Here is a 14,391-nt window from a genome sequence, read left to right as displayed (position 1 = left end):
GAGCAAAGAAGCGGAGCCTGAGATGTCATGAAAGACAAGCAACATTATTCTGTCTGTTAGAACTATGTCAGTTTAAATGATCCAGTGGGTCTTTAAAATAAGTAATAGAACATAAAGAAAGAAAAACTTTCTTGAGAAAAAAATATTGCAGATTAGAGGGAAAAATTCTAGAATTTTCACATTTTATGACAAATTACATGCCATATTCTATCATTATGGTTATATCATCAGTACCTCCATAATAAATACTTTTAATTTTCCCCTTGAAAATGCACAGATGCTTAAAAAAAATGCCACCCAGAAACAGAATTATTGATGTCATAAGCTAATAAAAGTAGTAATATTGCAGTGACTTCCAAGATAAAAGTTTTCAAATAATACAGTAATTCTGGGTAAGTGTTAGAGAAGATGGGACCCATCACCTATAAGACAGTAGAAATAATCCACAACAATCCAAATTTTGATTAATAACACAGGAGTTTAGTCAGATGAAGAGGAATACAGACATAAAAATCAAACTCTGATCATTATCTCTAGAAGCATTTCTGAAACTTTTCCCTTTGGACAGAAGTTTTCTTCTCAAAAATACCAGACCAAAGACAAAACAAAACAAAACAAAACAAACAACGGACGGAGAACAATGAATCCTGCCTGGGCAGACACTGAGAGGAATTCAGGGCCCAAGTCACATCTCCAGGAGCCCAATGGGAGGAGGCTTTCACCAGGACCACCCTGTCCCACTCAAAGAGAAGAGCCCTCAGTGACATGCAACTACTTCTCCGCCCCATCAAAACCAAAATGAAACAATGAACAGAGAAAGAACACGTTAAGGCTTTAGTTCCTCATTAACTCATACAAAGCATCTGTGTACAGTTACACAATGGTATATGATTTAAAAAAACAAAACACAACAAATATACTTGCTGCCTGGCAAAACCAGTATTATTTAAAGAGAAGATGCTCTATGCTTCACAGTCTCATCACTGGGTATGGCTACTATTCAGTGTGTTATGTAACCAACTTCCCTTGCATAGCAAACATGCATTTGTTTTTATACATTACACTCTATACTTTTATAGCTCAATTTTTAAATACCCAATGTCACTGCAATCATTTTACAATTCTTTGAAACAATTTCAAAGACCATATTACATTAAATGAAAAGAACATGTTATAATTTATTTCACCACTTTCCTATTGAAATTTAGGTTACTTTACAGGTAGATTTATTTTTATTTGCATCATTATTTGATGATTTGTCTTGCTCACCAGATTGCAAACCCCGTGTTTGTTTTTGGTCACTTATTCTCATTCCATTACAGTACTAGAACCATACCAGGTAGACTACGGTATCTGGTGAATGAATGAGGAAACTATCCTTCAAATCTTGGCTCAAGTCAGCCTCATCCACAGAATATTCCTGATACATGTGAGCTGTATACCATGGTCTCCCTTCTGAAATTTCCCTGTAGGTATATTGTTATAACTTCCTTGCAGGGAAAAGAAAAAAAAAATGCTACTTTCTGAGCACTGTTAGGTGCCAACCACTGTGCTAGTCATATTCAGGAGGAAAGTCTATGCCAAAAAGGGTTGCACCTCAGCCTAAAGGACATGCCAAAAACCTACCACAAAATTTTCAATCAAGGAGCCTTCCAGAGCTCTTCAGTGGCCTCACAAGGAATCTGACTCTCGTAAAAGCTCAGTTCCCACTCTAAATGTCATCTCTGGTCCCTATGCCTGGGGACGGTCTGAGAAAACGTAACTATACAGCACACTGCAGCTCAGAGGATATGCCATCGTGCCTGTTCTCTGGACAGGGAGATGTGAGCCAGCAGCTCAGGAGTGGTGCACTAGAGTTCTAAATACCTGTGATTTGATCAAAGGGCAGGGCGGGGGGGGGGGGGGGGGGGGCGGCGGTGAGAGGGGGGTGGCGGTAGCAGAACTTTGTGACATCACATGCAAAGGCAGGGAAAAATATAAAGGAGAAATCCGTGAATGTTAAGTCATTATTAGTCCATTCTGGAGAATGGAGTAGAAAGTAGGATTCTGAGACTCTCTTGACTTATGACCATATTGTACTTGTTCTCATAGGTACCTTCCCAAAGTAAAGATATCATTGTGCCACCACCAACCCCTCAAATTGCAAGCCAGAAAGCGAGGTGTGAATTCGACTCAACAAAGGCCTCTATTTTCCTCAATTTCAAGTGATACTTTGAAAACTAATAAATTACTAAGATTTTTATTTCACATATGAAAAAAAACCCCAGGAAACCTCAATACCAATGTTTATTTAAAAATATTATAAGACATTTACTTTCCTGAGATGCCATGAGAAGGTGAATCAAAGTACACCGGCCAAAAACCAGCACCAAGACACCAGACAGGTGAGACAAGCCAACTTGGACCTCCCAGCCCAGACCAGCTGCCAGGTGAAATCACTGCATGAGTAAAAGCCAACACTATGTAACAGAAGGACTACCCAATCAAGCCACAGAATGATGGGAAATAATAAATTATTGTTTAAATTCTTCTGAAAAGCAAAAGGCATTTACTTTCCTTCACACCATGTATTTTTCGTAGCTGTATTTTTTGTGATGTGATTCACATCTTTAAGCAGCTGAACAAGTACCTAATTGCACTGCATTAACGATTACAGGAAAATGCTATACAGCACTTCCTACAGCACATCTCTAATGACTTACTAAGGATAAGACACTGTGTGTGAAGGATTTAGGGACAGGAGAGGAGAGGGAAAGGTGGTGACTGGAAGTCCAACATCCAACCAGACTTACTTTAGAGACAGGATAACTTTCAAAAGTTAAGTTATTTATATGACAGATTTCTATATGGATGAAAAATGATCCTGGAGTATACACTAAACACAGAAGACATCTACCTAATGGGGATGAAGTAGATAAAACAAAGCTTAGCACAAAATTTTGCTCTCTCTGCAATGCTCTCACCTCACCAACCTTCTACTGTCCTAACTTTGTCTCCTTCAAGGCCCAGAGACCAGGGATCCATTAGGAGAGGGAAATATAAATACATACAAGAATGTCGAACCTCAACATTCCCACACTCCCACTCCATCTCTACTCACACAGTTTCCTTCCCTCTGTTCCTGTCCAAGTGCCACCCGAAAGGCGACTTGTACAAACTGCAAGAACACATTAAGCCCAATGCACGAAACACATCAAGCCCAATGCACGAACCTACAATTTTTATACAAGATTTTAAACAAACATGAACACCATGAAAAATACAAATCACACAGCTTACTGAAATTAACACTAATGTCAGGAGAATAATGGGACAATGGTCATTTTGTATAGGTAACCCAAGAACAGGAGAAAATATTACTTTTCCTCCCTTTGGGACCCAAGAGTAGGTCAGATCCTCTCTGTGAGACCAGCTCTCACCCATAACTGACATTTTGGATACAGATGAGAGATGACTCCAATGGTAGCTTTCACTTAAAAAAAAAATTTAACAAGCTTCCTTTGACACTAAAAACTTGAACTCTTAAAAAGCACAATTTTCTTTCACCGCCTGGCTTATTTCACTTAGCATAATGCTCTCCAGATGATCTCATCTATAAGTGAAACCTAATCGACAAAACAAACAAGCAAGCAAAACCAGAGACGTTGAAATTAAGAACAAACTGACAGTAACCAAAGGGGAGGTGGGAGAGGACAATGGGGGGGAGAGGGGGAAGGGTTTTCAAGAATATCTATAAAAGACACATGGACAAAACCAAAGGGGTTAGGATCAAGGGTGGGAAGTGGGGATGGCTGGGGTCAGGGGGGAGTGGTAGAGAGAAAATGGAGACAACAATACTTGAACAACAATATAAATAAATAAATAAATAAACACTGAAACATTTGAAGCAAAAAAAGCACTATTTTCTCAAGTTTCAAGAGACAAAAATCAACTTCCCAACCTGTCCTATCCCTATAAAGAATTTTTACTTTCTCTCAACCATAATTCCATCTATTAAAATGGCTCCTGACTTTAATATCCATGCCAGTCTCTGCACTGCCTTAAGAGGTCAGAAGAAAGCAAAGAAGTGAGACAAGGGAGGAGCAAATGCTTTCCAGCCATAGCATAAACCTGACACTTCGCAGAGCTAAGAGCTTACAATACTCAGTTCAGAAAATAGCAGCAGTGGGTTAAATTGAAGGTCAATCAACTGGTCAACTGCTTTCACTCTCCATTTGTGGATCTTTCCATCATCAAATGCATCTGCAGCTGCCTTCCTCCAGCCTGCCTCTAGTAGTGCTGACCTCTGGGAGAAAAGCATGTCCAAATCTTTAACACCACAGAGGCCAACTTGCAAATTAGGGGGCCTACAAGACCCCGTCCTTTGCGCTAAACAGAGTTCCATATACTCTTAGTACGTGCAGCACTCTGAAAAGCTTCACTGTTTTTTCACGAATGCCAGATAAATTTGTACTCAGGATTGACTGTGCCTGTTTGTGCACAGAAGACTTAAGGGACTGCAGACAAATTAAATCACAAGAGGCACTGAAAAGTGGTACACTAAATAGTTGGTTGTCTCATCTCTCATATGACTGAATTATCCATTTAAGAGACAAGGTGAAATCAATCTCAAAAGGTCACCAAAAAACAGGGTACTAGAGGCCACAGTCCTCAGCATAGGGAGGCTGCAGAGCACGAGTGTTGAAAGCACAAGCTTAGGACTCAAGCTCTGTCATCAACAGGTCCGTGATGTCAACAAGCTATTTAACTTCCCTCGGCATTCATTCCCCAGTCTGCTAAGTGGGCATTTGTGGCTACAATACATTGGAGTGGTATAGAAAGTCTCTGGACAATAGTAAATGTTACTGTTATTTATTGGTGTTACTATCATTGTTATACAATCTGCTCAAGGAAGTGACAGCCCTACATTCTCTAAAACAAATATACATTTGAACTATTCAAAGTAATAATCCCCTCCCACAATCCATCATTAAAAACAACTCAAAAAATAAGATATTGAACGCCTGCCCATTAAAATTTTTTATTTGTATAAAATCAACTCCCCTTCCCATGAACACAGAAGAAAAGAGGGAGAGAAGAGCAGGGGAGTAGAGAAATGCTCCAGGAAAACAGTTGAGTCTCTGAAGTTTCACCAGAGGGCCGGCCTCTCCTCTTACTTCCCACGGACTCCTGGCAATCCCATAAGCTCAACCTTTACAGTTATTTTGGTCATAATGTTTTGAATGCCATAGAGGAACCACACAGTTTCTCAATTTAAACCCCATGGAAAGAACCCCAAAGCAATTTGCACTCCATCCTCCACCAGACAAAGTCCTCTGAGCTGGACAGACTTTTCACATACAGCTGAGGGAAGCTGGACCCTCCTGAGGCTCCAGCACCATTGCTGGTACAATAGGTGCATGGGGAGACTATGGGGCCACGGTGGGAGCTGTGCTTGGGTGGTAGTCTTTGTCTCCAGGCCAGGAAAGGGATTTACAATCACTCTGCTGTCCTGCTGACCTTCCATCCTGACGTCTGGTCCTATGCCAATGATCTTCTGTGTTAGAGAATAAAGGAAAGGTGGGAATGGCAATACGCCACAACTTGGGTTGACAGAGACCTTAGGCTCAGTCTGACAGGATGGGCAAAGACTGCAATGTTGGTGGGATTAGTTGTAGGCAGGGAATTCGTGGTGATAGTGTAGCTCCCCAGCTGGAGTGCTTGTAGCCCTGAAGCCAAAAGGAGGTCATTCCTAATGTCCAGGCTTCAGGCTATTAATGAGTCATGGCTCTCTTCTAACTTATAGCCCTTGCACAGGACTGACTCAGTCTGCTGATGGTCCTGAGACTGAGGGAGTGGCTAGTTGTAAGGTTTCTGTTCCTTTTCAGGGCCCATGTTTATTCACGGGCCCGTCATGATTTCCTCTAAAATGCCCTTCTCACTGGGGTTGAAGATCAGGAATTTCTTAAGTAGGCTTTCGCTCTGTATGGACATGAAGAAAGAAACATTATGCTGAATTTCTTTCCCTCGAAAGGCAGGGATAAAATGACCATCATAGAAAAAGGAAACTCCAAAGCTCCATAAATCCAGCAAGGGGCCATTATAATTATGGCTGTGGAAGAGTTCCAATATACCCTGTGGAAGGGTGTAAGACAACAAGCACTGCCACGGAAGGTATTCAGTTTATTGCCAATGGTGAATTCATTCCTGAAGCCAGAGTCTGCAACACTGACATTAAGGTCAACATCAATCGAAAAGTTCTCTGGCTTTGGGGCCCTGTGGACAGTATCTTCTGGTGGCAGTACTGCACAGCTGACACTATCTGGTGGAATTTTCCACAAGCCTCTTTCTCATTTCTTTAGCCATGTTCCTGCATGTAATGGAACCTCTCTCCTCCAATAGTGTCCACTAAGACCAGGGAGAGTGTTTCTTGGGTCTAGGTCACCTCAAATAGTTTCAAAATCATAGGGTAATTCAAGGCCTTCATCTTTAGACTTCAAGGAATAGTCTCTGGAAGCTGAAAAGCTCTACTGACTCTTGTTAATTACCTTCACAACCACCTTTGTCCCAGTCATAATGTGCCCAAACAACATCACTTTGGTGAGGCTGCCCCAGCTGATGCTCTTGAAGAGCCAGTAACTGTCAATATGGATCTCATCAGTAGAGATGGTCTTAAGGCCAGAACCATGGTCACCTGCTAACTACACTAACAACACTAATTTTTAAAATATTATATGATAAAAAAAAAAGAAAAAATTAGGAAAAAGGAAAAAGATGAGTCTAAAAATAAAATTGCAAAAAACCCTCAAATAACCCAAAAATGAGAAAATGAAAAAATAGTAAGAAATAAAAATGATAAATAAAAATAAGAAAAAAGAATGAGCACAAAATAAAAGATTCAAGTAAAAAAGAGAAAATTTAAAATAATAAAAAAGAAAAAAGTAGAGGAAAAACATAACAGACAAATAAGACAAAAAGCCAACTGTAGTCAAAGTTCTTTAAGCCACTGAAAATCAGTTTCCTGGATAATAGAACCAAAAACTCGAGACCCAGCCACGGACTCATCCTGGTGCTTGGAATTCCCATTCCTTATGAGGTTATAGCAAGAAATACACCAATCACAGCTAGGGGATTATCCACAGTGGTTTTTCTCACTTTTTAGTTTCAAGAACCCCTTATTTTATTTTTTTAAGAGGGGGTAATACGAGGAAAGGCTTTTTATTTATGTGTGTGACAGCAAACTATATTTACCTTATTAAATAAAACTTATACTGGATGCTTCATTGCATCCAGTATAAGGTCTTTTCATTTTTAATTTGAATAGCTGTAATAATTTTTGGCTTTTAAAGAACTCATATTTCTATACAATATAACCAATTCCTTTTCTTTTCAGCTCTGTCTCAAAATGATGCCACAACTTAACCTGGTGGATAAAATACTATAACAAAAAGGTTCTGTTGCATAAGACACAGTAAGGTGGCTTTCATCAGATTTTCATTTATTTGCAGTTTTGCCCACAGTCTTTGGAGGAAATTCTCTTCCATGCATGCATGCGCCAGAGAAGTCATTATGTCCATTTCAGTTATCTTTAAATATAGAGGTTGCATTTGAAGGTTAAGAAAGCTACTCTTTCTTTTTTTAAACCAACAAGCACGCCATCATACTGTCTGTAATGGGAGGGGGCATGGGTGCTAGGTGCTGGACATGACACCAATAACTTAAGGGAAAAAAATCCAGAAGTCCATTTATTTCTTATCAGTAGAAAATCTTTTTTCTTATCATAAGCAGAAAGTTTTTATTCCTTTAAAGAACAAATCATTTAAACCAAATTGAAGGCCTTAACTTAACAGACATAAACCAAAGTAACAGTTTAAAGCATTAGATATTGAGATACAAGGCATACAACAGAGGAAATGCTTCACTATCTTAAGCTTATAACAAACTTTGCTCCACTAACAGCTGAGCTCTGCTAGCACTTGGGTGTGGTTGAGGGTCACAGCGTATCTGCAGAACTGAAGGACAGCTGTGTTCTACAAGTACTAAAGCATTTTAGACTACACTGGTAGGAATATATTTGACATGGAAGGGAGGAGGGGGAAAAAGCTTAGTCCCTTCCCACAGGGCACTGGACAGCTCTGCAGAGATCCACACCAGAAAAGCGGACTACTTCTTGCTCATGCTCAGTGAATTCTCTACAGATGTTGGCAATGTCTACAGTTCTGGGTCCTCTGCACTGGTGCCATGGTTCACTGGAAAAGGCATTCATCCATCAAGTTCATAGAAGTGGCCATCAACACTGTTGAACAGCATAAATAAGTGTTCACTTTGTCATCTACCTGACACTGGCCTTCCTGTGCCACGGTGTCACGGGCTGCCTGAATGGCCTCATTCTTTTTGAAGCATTTTTCTCTGTCTTTAGGGGACAACTTCTCCATTTCCGAAAACTGTTTCAGGACTGACCCATCCTCAGATTCCAGTTTGTCTCGATTATTGGCCACTGCGTGTACAAGTCCAATGGCACCACAGGCGTTCCCAATGGTCTGCTCCATGAAGAACACTGTAGGACTGACTTCTTGTCTGTTCAGCTCTCTGATCTGTTTTTTCCTGAAGTTCCTGTGCTAGACCTCCTCCTGCGGCCCCACCACATCCATGAAATGCCAATGGCCAGCAAACCCCACACAGGCCGCCACTTCGTTCAGTATCTGGGGTTAATCTCCATCAGTTTTAGGTGTATCTTCACAAACCACAGGAGAAACTACAACCCAGAGATGATGAAAAACCTGTTCCTTTCCTTATGTAGATCTAAGTTTCTGACCCATATCATTTCCCTTCTCCCTGACTTCTTTTAACATTTCTTGCCAGGCTGATTGACATACTAGTAACAAATTCCCTCAATTTTTGTGGGTCTAAGAAAGTCTTTATTTCTCCTTCACTTTTGAAGGATAATTTTGCTGAATACAAAATTCTAGGTTGATTGGGTTTTTTTGTTTGTTTTTCCTTGCTTACATGGTTTCTGAAGAAAAGTATGATGTAATTCTTATCCTTGTGCCTTTATAAGTATGGTGCTTATTTCCTCTGGCTTTCTTCAAGTTTTTCTCTTTATCTTTGATTTCCTGAAGTTTTAAAATCATATATCTATGTTTAGATGTTTTGCAACTTACCTGCAGAGTGTGACCTACCTGGGCTGGTGGTCTGATGTCTGTCATCAAACTTCTCAGCCATTACTACTTCAAATATTCTTTTCCTTCCTCTGTTTCTTCTCCTTTTAGTATTCTCATTACCTATATATGATATCTTTTGTAATTGTCCTATAGTTCTTATTCTATTCTGCTTTTGTCATTCTTCTTTCCCTCTGCTTTTCAGTTTGGGAAATTTCTATTGACATATTTGCAGGCTCACAAAATGTTTCCTTGACTCAGTCCAGTCTACTGATAAGCCAAAAGGCATTCTTCACTTCTGTTACAGTTTTTCTTTTTTTATTTCTAGCATTCAGTTTTGATTCTTTCCAGAGCTTCCATCCCTCTGCTTGAATCCATCTGTTTTTGCATTTTGTCTACCTTTGACATTAGAGCCCTTAGCATAATCATATTTTAATTGCCCAGTCTGATAATTCAAAAATCCCTACCACATTTGATTCTAGTTCTGATGCTTCATTTGTCTCTTTAAATTGTGTTTTGCTACCCTAGTTGGTATGGCCCAGGGGACTGAGCACTGGCCTGCGAACTGGGGCAGGGCAGGGGGTGGACACCAGTTCTGTTCCCAGTAAAGGCACATGCCTGGGTTGCAGGCCAGGTCTCCAGTCGGGGGCAGCGGGAGGCGACCAATAGATGTGTCTCTCTCACACATCATGTTTCTCCCCGCCCCCACCTTCCCCTCTCTAAAAATCAATAAAAATATTTTTTAATTGTATTTTGCCTTTTAGTATACCCTTTAATTTTTTTGTTGAAAGCCAGACATGATGTATTGTGTAAAGGGAACTTAAACAAGCCTTTAGTGTGAGGTTTTATGTTTATCTAATTAAAAGTTAGGCTGTGTTTACTGTTTGCTGTAGTTGTGGGTGTCAAAAGCTAAATTTTCCTCTAGTGTCCTTGTTTAGATCTTCCTTGTTGCCTTCGGCTCTCCCTTTAATAAGGCCAGAGCCTTGCAGTTCTTTGAGCTTTACTTCCTTTGTCATAATCCAGGAGCCTGATTAATATGGTGGTAAGATGTTAGGGGAGAAGAAGCCCTCTATAGTGCTACAATTAGGTCCCAGTCTTTTAGTGAGCCTAGGCCCCTGGGCACCTGGACTGTGACTTTCATAGGTGTGTCTTGGCTTTATTTTTCCTGGTTAGGTGAGACCAAAAGTCTAAAGGGAGTTTGAATTGGGTATTTCTCATCCCAAGTCAGTTAGATTCTGATAAAACCCAAGTCTATTAAGCTTTGGTAAATTAGGCTAAGGAAAGGCTTTTGTTAAGGAGAACAAAATGCTTTAGATATATTTTGAAATGTTTACTTTTCTCCTCCCACTGCCAGACAAAGGAGAGGATTTTTCTGAGGCTCTGGAGGGAATCCTGGAAGTAAAATTCATGAAAGCATAAAACTCTTCCAACCCCTCCCCCCATACTGGGCCCTGGTTGTTTTAAATTCTCAAGCTCATGCACACCAAGCCTTAGGGAACTTATCTATTACAACTTAACTATTCCTACCAGTCCTGGTAGTGTATATGGGGGTGGGGAGAGAGGTTCTGCTCCTGGACTTCTGCTTCTGGCAAACTGTGATTCTTGGTATCTACTTCTCTCGCCGTGTCATAGTGCAACAGTTTGACCTCAGTTTGACCCTGTGACCTCAGTTCTCTTATGTATCTAATAAGAGTTGTTGATTGTCAGTTTGTCCAGCTTATTTTCTCATTAAGAAAACAGAAGTATAAACTTCCAAGCTCTTTAAATGGTGTCCTGTTAAATGTTTTGTTTATTAATGTATTGTTTTGATAGCTTTATAGTCCTATTTATAATGTTCTAACCATCAAGTGTTTTTCTTATAGCATGAGATCTGAAAGAACTATTTAAACATAGGAAGAATACACTCAGCACGTACAAATGTTTAGAGAAGTAGCTAGTCCATCCTATAGTGCCACTCACCATAGATAAATCTTGAGTTGTACCTCTAGCTGTTTTGATTACAATGATCTTTATAAACAATTTTTAAAACCAGATGTCAGTTGACACAAATATGGCCCCATTAGTCTGTTACAACTGCCAGTTAAGCATCTGGATAGCCACCAGCACCCCTCTCCATAATTAAGCCCTAACAAGATGACAAAGTGAGCACCAAAAGTATATGCTGCTTTACTTCTCATTCACTACTCATTTGTTGATGCCATGCAAGGTGGCAGGAGGGAAACGACATCATTTAAATACAGCAGTCTCCTGTATGATCTTTCATCATGGTCCTTTGCCTCTGAACATGCATTTATAACCAGCCAAGCACAACTGTGTTCAGTATTCTGGTGCCCTCTATTCCCCTCTCCTCCAAAAATCAGCCTAAGCTTTAGAAATAAAACAAATTCTTTTCAAGATAATACAAGGGGCACCCCCTAAAAAATGGAATTTATTTATAAAAAATTGTTTATTTACTCTTACATGTTTAAACTTCAGTCACCTTCATAGCACTCTCCATTTGACACAACACACCTATCAAGACTTTTCCACTGCTCAAAAGAGATTTTGAACTCATTGATTTTGATGCCTTTTTTTATCTCACCTCTTCCACACAGGCAAAACATTTCCCTTTGAGTACTTTTTTAAATCTGGGGTAACAAAAAAAAAGTCACTTTGGGAGAGATCAGGTGAACAGGGAGGGTGGGGCATGGGGATCATGCCTTTTTTAGTCAAAAACTGAACACTCAATATGGTGTGGGCAGGTGTGCTGTAAATCACGCATCATGACATGGGTAAACACATTAAAAGCCTCTTCAAAAAAACTTTCACTGAATCTGAATGCAGCCTTTCATAACAATGCCAGCTAGTACACTGATACAGATGGGTTCCTAGAACACTCACCTAGGGGCGGAAGCCTGTACTACAAGAGGCCTGGCCTCCAGAAGATAACTGTTTTTGGGGGGGCCTCCCTCATATATTGCAAACAGTAGATCTTGATGCTTTGGGAAATACATGTTGTTGTGGTTGTTGTTGTTGTTGTTTTTAATTTATTTTTTCCTTTTTTTTAATTGTTGTTCAATTAAACTGTCCCCATTTCCCCCCCACTACTCTCCCCTGCCATACCCACTCCCAAACTCCCACATTCAATCCTCCCTCCACCCTGTTGTCCTTGTCCATGGGTCCTTTATATAGGTTCCTTCACAACCCTTCCCCTTCTTTCCCCCATTACCCTCAACCCCCCTCCCCTCTGGTCACTGTCAGTTTGGTCTTTATTTCCATGTCTCTGGTTCTATTTTCTTCGTTGTTTGTTTGGTTACTTAGGTTTGTCGCTGGTGTGTTATTCTTTCTTTGAAAAACAGGGGGGAGATACTACTTCTCTGCAAATTATTATTTTTCAGATTATGAGTTGGGTTTTTTTTCCAGGTTGTATTTGATAATTTCTCTTTGATCCTTTATCTCACCATCAAATGAAATTCACGTCTACTTCTATGATTTTTGGCTTCAAAACTTACTCATTTACCTAGATAAATCTATAGTGAATTTCATTACATCTAATTTGTGATTCTAGAATCACATTCATGTCAGCAGACCAAAATATCATACACAGAGTTTTATTTCACTAAGCAGGTGCAGTGTGCAAAGAAAGAGATGGGACAGCTTTACACAAAAGCTACAACGCGGAATGGCAAGATAGCACATAATGTAAAAGATTCTCCTTGTCTTACATTACCTAGCATCATGTGAGGGCAAGGGGAGCTAAATAGTTACTAATGCTTAAATCCTTGTCCAAGATTATACACTACCCAGATAGGCTGTTCCTTATTCCAAAAATATTATTCCTGAAATCCAAGTCATTTAAACAAACATGGAAACCTTACATTACAAAAGATTCATAAGGCACATTTTTCACAAAGCCAAGAATTCATTATAAAATCATCATCAACCAATTATGTCCACCTAAAATTTTCCTGCTTTGTCATTTAAGAGTTTTGTATGTTGGACTTTCTTAAAATAGAGTATAACTTTACTTTTGTTACATAGATTGTATTTCTTTCTCAAAAACACTCCAGATTGCTATATAAAATCTGCCTCACAAATTCCCCAAAGACTTTCCAAATGAAAGTAATATAAACTCTCAATTCAATTATATGAAAAGTAATGAAAACTGTATTTCCCCAAATACCCCTTCTTCTTGACAAAAGGGAACTGAAGCTCTTTAGATACCACTGAGCCACTGGTAAGCCATCAGCCACCAGGACTCCCATGGATCACAAGTATGGGAAGAATCCCCCTAGAGTAGATCTCTTATGCAAACGAGATATATTAGATGATTAATCATTAGCAGGGGGGAAAAAACATGCAGTTAAACTGAAGAGGAATAAGATACAAGCTCTACCTAAGGAGAAATTAGACTACAGGCAGTTCACCAAATGAGGTCACTGCTTACAAAGAACTAATGAACTTCCTCAGCTATTTCTTAGAAGGAGAAACCATCACACTCCACTGCATTCATCACAAGTTCTGTTAAATCCACCTCATCAGTATCTCAGAGATCCATCTACCTCGTTTCCTAAACACCTCTCTTCCCCCATCATACCACGTTTATCTACCATGGCCCCTTAGCTGGTTTCACTGCTCCAATCTTAGCTTTCCAACCCATTTGCTCCCAAACAACCAGCGAGATGTTCCAAATTTACAGGTCTGATCAAGTCACTCTACTGGTTAAAAATCCTCCAGTGATTCCTCAGTACCAAAAGTGTCTCTATGGACAAAATCCATGTTCCTCAGCATAATTAAAAGGCCTTCATAAATTGACTTGAAGGTTCCCAAATTTTGCTACACCTTGAAAACTGAAAAGCTTTACAATTCCCAATACCCCAGCACACCACATACCAATTCAGTCACAAAAAATAAACTATAATACTACCAGTAATTTAGGAAGTCACTAGGTGACCCAAACTAGCTGATGGCATTCTCTCTTTTTAGCACAGCTAAAAAGGTCAAATCCTTCTCACAGCTCTCAGCAAACAGGCAATCTGGGACCTGGGTGAAGGACTTTGTGGCATATTCCAGCCAAGGGATTTGTCTGACATATCCCTCCCAGTCAAGAGGAGGATGAACTTCCAATGTGGGATTTATATTATCCTTTAATAAACCATTATCTGTGTAAACAACACTGAGGTTTGTTTTTAGGGGGGTGGTTGGTTGTATTTCACTCATTTGCTTTGGACTCCCCCTACCTTCCAAATTTTCTCTCTCTCTCTCAGATTAACCC

At 39.8% G+C, this 14,391-nt stretch overlaps 1 protein-coding gene and 1 pseudogene across 24 annotated transcripts in view; both read right to left on the bottom strand.

Moving 5' to 3' along the window:
• The window catches only part of FARS2 (phenylalanyl-tRNA synthetase 2, mitochondrial), a 537,315-nt gene that overhangs the window by 458,854 nt on the left and 64,070 nt on the right, over positions 1-14,391 (bottom strand). The window lies entirely within an intron of this gene.
• LOC112297586 (ubiquitin carboxyl-terminal hydrolase isozyme L1 pseudogene) lies at positions 4,567-9,185 on the bottom strand (annotated as a pseudogene).

The sequence above is a fragment of the Desmodus rotundus genome, chromosome 3 (genome assembly GCF_022682495.2).
Source record: "Desmodus rotundus isolate HL8 chromosome 3, HLdesRot8A.1, whole genome shotgun sequence".
Lineage (NCBI taxonomy): Eukaryota > Metazoa > Chordata > Mammalia > Chiroptera > Phyllostomidae > Desmodus > Desmodus rotundus.
This window is presented reverse-complemented; position numbering and strand designations above follow the sequence as displayed.